Here is a 6,087-nt window from a genome sequence, read left to right on the forward strand (position 1 = left end):
TATATATGTGTTTTCATGGTTATTGTGTACTCGACAAGGCTGGTATTGTTTACCTCTAATGAAAGTGAACACGATCTGTATTTGTTTCTAAACACCGTACTGTTTTTAAATTCCTTCGAGTTATTTTAATAATTTAAAATATAAATCTTGTTATGACCTTTTCGAGTCACGTTAGTTCGTTTAATAATAATATCTAAATTATTTTATGAAATTGTTAAATTACTTATCAATTATGTAATTAATTAAAAATATATATAATCAGATATGGATTCAGTACACTTTGTTTCTGGGTCGTAGAAATGTACCCAAGTCTCATCCATAGTAACAATTCGGTTTAAGAAGTCTACATCGTTTTCAAATCGTGCACAGATCAAACGCAATGCTCTACCCTTCCACGCTTCTTGTCAACATTCAAACATTTGGAGATCCATTTTGCAGCAATTTTTCTCATGTCTAAATTGACGTAAACTATATAATGAACGCGTTCGTATGGAATATTCAGTGCTGCAGATATCCGTTTTAGCCCAATTCAACGATCTGATAAAATCATGTCATGAACTACATTGATATTTTCGGGGATTGACACAGAAACTGGCCTTCCCGATCGGTCATTATCTTCAAAAGAAAATTTACCTGTTTTGAAGCTTGCAGTCCAATTTTTCACGGTCGCATACGAAGGACATTGATTACCAAGAGTATTAAGCATATCTTCGTAAATTTGCTTACCTCTTAACCCTTTTAATTAATAATTGGATTAATACCCAAATTTTATTTTTTGGAGACCATTATGTTGGCCATTCATATTGGCACCGTTATCCTGACCTCTCATGTCGGCAATATTAATATCCATTTCTTTCAAATAATTCTATAAAAAATCAGATAATCCCTAGTAGTATTTTTAACTGGGCAAAATCCTAAAAAATGTTCTCCAATTTCTATACTTTTTGAATTGTCATTAATGAAAACGAATCTAACAATAATTGTTATCTGGTGGCTGATATCAGGTGTACAATCAAGAGTAATTGAAAAATATTTACAATATTTTAAGGTTTCAATAATAGTTCTCTTTACTTCTCCTATCAGGAAACTTAATTCATTTTGTATTTTATTGTCCAAATAGTGTGGCATTTTTTTGCTATCTTTTTGAACCTTATCAATATGGTTCGGCCATTACGTTATCAAATGTTGCAATTGTCTCCATAAGTTTAAAAAAATTGCCGTTACCTTTTTTGAAAAGTATTCGAGTGTCCATCTTTTATTTTCCAGTTGAATTAAATTTTGATTAAAAGAGTCGACAGTAAAACTTTTCTCAATTGATTTCTTCAAAGTAACCCATTTTCTAACACTCTCAAAATGCCTTTACTTGTTTCATGCCTTTCTAAATTCCGAGACAAATGTTGCCAGTCATATACATGCGGCCAACAGGCTGGATCATTTAATAATTTCTTATTTACCTTAAGAATATCTTCACTAACTTCAGTTTGTGTATTATTAAATATTGAACATGCTCCTGGACACAAAAAACTTTTTTAATGATCCAGCTAATCGTTTTTTGTCTCTTTTTCTAACTTCCTTTTTCGGTATTGTGAATCAAAAAGTTTCTTTCGACCATCAGACAACTAAATAATTGAACTATGATTAAAAATTTTGGCAAATTGTCTAATATAAAATAATTAAAACCTACCGTTCAGTCCGTTCACAATCACTGAATAAAAATAAATCAAATTAGACACTGATCTTTTTCCCTAATTCGTAATATCGCAATCTTTACTCTTTGCTCTTTAGTTTTCAACTAATCAACTTAAATTAAAAAAGTTAAAAATAGGCTACGCAAACTTAGATAAACACGAAAACACGGCATTAGAAAAATTAAAAAATCCCACATTCTCAAAGTCGGCAAAGAGTCTAAGAGTCAAAAGCCAAAAGAAAAGCCGCGATCCCTTTATTCAAGTAATCTTCTAATATATTCTGTCATTTTTGTGGCAAGTGACTTATTCTTTATTATTACCTATTTATTATCTTTCTTACGCCGCCCGATTCGCCCGAACGCTCAACTCATTATTTTGGTATTGTTGTAATAATATGAAAACAATATTTCGGAGAAATGCCGCTACCAAAGAAAGACACTTCACGCTTTGCGACTAAATATTGCATGATAGGGTTCCGTTATTTTTTTTAGACACATTTTGCCTTTTGCCGCCCCGTGTCAGTGCCGTCCGGGTGCCATGCACCCCCGGCACGACCCTGATCTTTGGGAATAATATTGCTTTCTTTTGCCTGAATATTACCTTAATATTATTTTCTTAAAATATTTTTGAATTTTTTTCTCGAGAAAATTATTAGTTATTAAACTAATTTCAGTCTCAGGCTGAAGTTTCTGCTCATAGTTCTATATATCACATAGAGATGACAACAATACACAATTTTTTTAAAAACTTCCTATTTCAAATTTTTTTAATTGATATTACGATTTTTTTGTTAAGAAGTATGTGGAATGTCTGAAACTATTTTATTATACTACTTTGAATAATTTAATTCACACAAATGATGAATATTTTTTTATTTGCGGGTTCAAAATGAGTAATTTTCTGTAACAACTCTTCATTATTGAGTTTCTCCATTCACTCAATGATTTTTTGGAAAAGTTTTCTATCATTAGACGAATGAAAAATTTGTTGTTTACCTTTATTCTGTTTACGATCTTTATTGCAGTAAAAACAAACATTATTAAGTCGTGGAACTTCAATGTTATGTCAGAAATATCATGAAAAACATTAGTTTCGTTGATACTTAAATCACAAGTCGAGCTGATAGCAACATCTAATGTTGACTGACTATCTAAACTTGGAGCAACATCTTCTGAAAATACCGCACTGTTGAAACAATAATTAGGATGTCCTGACATGCACTGATTATTTGAATTTTAAGCAACATGCTCTGGTATTATTTCACTATTTAAACTAGGTTCAGAATCTCCTGATGTTTGACTATTTAATCCCGAAGAAACAACCTTACATGCGATCTCATTGTTTGAGTCACGTCTTTCGCAATAGTTCTACTAATATCTACTGGAATACTCGATAATAAAACGTGCGGACAAAAATATAATTTTTGAAACGTTAATGACGCAAAAAATGTGTGTCTGTGAGACCTATCTAAAGACAAAAATTTTAAAATTACGCGTTCAATAATTATTTAAAAATTCAGTCTTATTATCTAAACAGGTAGGATGAGTATTAATAAACGCTATCGCCAGGTAGCCCAAACACCAACTGAAAGAGCAAGAAGGACGACACATATAAAATCAGCTGACCTAAATTTCTTGTTTTCTAAACGTTGTCAGCTTCTATAATATAGAAAAACTATTGTTGATTTTGTTATTTGTTCCAATCGTTCGCGTGTCTTTCGTCAATTATTAAGGTAAGACTACATGAAGGAACAGAAGTATAAATAATAGAGTATAACAGAAGCAGCAGCAGTAGCAAGCACATTTGTGATAAATTGTAACTTAACCTAACCTAACCTAACAAAACCAAAAATTTTGAATTATAGCATTGTGTAAACATTATATAATGACTTTGTCATAGATCTAGTACTTTCATTTTGTTGATAGACTACAAAATGGCAGCTGAAAAGGCGAGAAACGATTGAACCTAACCACAATTGAAATGTGTTATTGATGAATCAGTTATATATGTAATACCGTTGGTATAGGAAAAAACGTCCCTACGTTACGGTGCCGACAATATTAATCGACACACTTTATCTATACTGCACATGCTTCATGCACGCAAAAGATGCGCAGAACTAACTGAAGCTCCCCGAGAGAGAACGTTACACTATTTGTTTCACTTCAAAGTAATCCTTTTAGAAGAATTATCGTTGCTCTAGGCATTAACTTGAAATTTATAAGTTAATAGATGATTCGCAACACTTGATTACACCTATTACTTTTCTCACAATTCTAGCTCGTTAGTAAATCACAAAAAATAGAAGTAGCAAAAGAGTCTACGGAATTCAAGTATCACAATCATCAGTGAGAAATTGTATTAGAATAGTAACGAAATACAAAACAAAGTCAGAAGGAAATCAAAATATTCCTCTGTCAATCTACTGAACAATATCTATTTTTCTGATTCAATTTTAACATGATCTACCATGGAAAAATCATCGCTGCTCTACGCATTAATTTGAAATTTGAAAATTAATAGATGATTTTCCGTTAACTTCAATAAAACATGTAGTTAAAGTATCTTGCCTTGTATAATAAATCCTTCTAATATTTCAAGCTTCTAGAAATCAGTGTAGTATCGTAGTGTCGGATCGTAAGGACTTTTTTCATATTCGAATGCTAATAATTTTTGGAATAAATCTATTTGTGTGGTCTTAGTTTTTCTCATATTTGACCAGAAAACGAATATCTTATTCTTTCAAACGAAGGTTTCAACAAAATAGTTTTGTCTTTTTGGGTAATAGCACAATTTTCTATGCCAGAAAAAGTATCGAAATGTTTTTATTTTGAAACTGTCGAACTCTAATTCCATAATTTGTTAGATGTATCCCTTTAAGATTTTTTGGAAACTATTCGGTTTAATACGATCATGATGTCGGTCGTAATCATATGATAGGATCCTACTAAATGAAAATTTAAAGTTCTTGTAAAAAATGCTTTAAATTTGAAATTTCCACCAAATATTGGACCCGCCCGCCTTTCAAATACTGTCATCAAAATCTGGTTCTAGGTTAGGTTCCACAATCAGCCGATAAATGATCTATCTGCTCTCAAATAATAATAGTGTCCGAGAAGCTCTTTTAATGATTTGACTTACCTGGAATTCCATAAGCTAATTCAACAAGCAGAGATTAATCAATTTCTAAATGATCAGAAAGTCTTTCAGGAGTGTGTTCTAAATATGGAAACGTTTCGAGACCATATTTCTTATTGAAACTTTCTCGGAGGTCTCAATTTCAAAATCAGATGTTACCTCCTTTTATTTCTGATATTTCCGTTTCGTTTAGTTAAAAACTCTTTCTTAATGATATTTGATATACAGCTCGCGTGTCTTTCAAAATCTCACAATTTTCTTACGTGTCATACTTTTATCGTTTTATTCTTAACTTGTTCCTGAGAAATGCGTTAAAGAAATTACTGTGCCAACGCTTGTGTTGGCGTCACAGAGCTGGCAGTGTGCCCAAGGTTCAGTCGATGCTAAAAAATTGCTTACGTCATTAAAATATAAGAAAATGGCATTTTCGTCATTGTTATTTTGTTTTTTGTTTTTGATTATTTTCAGCATTCCTTTTGAGACCAGGAACATTAGAATTGGATGTTTTCTCTGGCTTCTTCAAATTTTCCAGATCTTTAATAAAGAGTTGAGGTTAGGTTAGGTGCTTTTCTTCCTCTATTAGATCTCCTTACTGCGAGAAAGTTTGGAAGTTGATTGTACAGTTTGAATATTTGTATCTTGTCTGGGTATTGAAGACTATGAAGGCTATTTAGTGCACGTTTAAGACGATAAACATGGCAGAGGACGACAGCTGCAGATTCTAAGAGCAAGCTATAGAGACGGTAGAATATTTTGCGAAGGTCCTGCTTCCTAATAATCTAAATCTCAGCATGGAAATTTCAGTTGAAGACATACAATTATAAGTTTTTAAATTGACTATAAAGCATCCCACAAGTTGGAGATTTGAATTTTTTTATTCAATCTCTTTACAGCTATTTCACTTATTTGTTCTTTCAAATTAGCTCAACATTACGAGGGTTGCTACTTAAGTTTTGAGATATGGCATCACTCCATTCGTGTACATTCAATATTGCATGAATATTTATAGGATCGTGAAAAGCGTCGAATCAGGGATCTATGCATATGATTCAGAAACTAAACAATAATTGATTGTATGAGTCTTTCAAGACGAACCAAATCCAACAAAAGTTGGAACCCAATGATTTATTCTTATTTTCGCAGATAAAAAATAAATTGGGAGGTCAACGTTCTTCTACACCTGAAGAAGCGGTTGATGCGTTTTTTGAGGTTATCAGTGATCGAGACCGTGTAATCATCCGTGTCCTGTCAAACCATGATA

The sequence above is a fragment of the Diorhabda carinulata genome, chromosome Y (assembly GCF_026250575.1).
Source record: "Diorhabda carinulata isolate Delta chromosome Y, icDioCari1.1, whole genome shotgun sequence".
NCBI lineage: Eukaryota > Metazoa > Arthropoda > Insecta > Coleoptera > Chrysomelidae > Diorhabda > Diorhabda carinulata.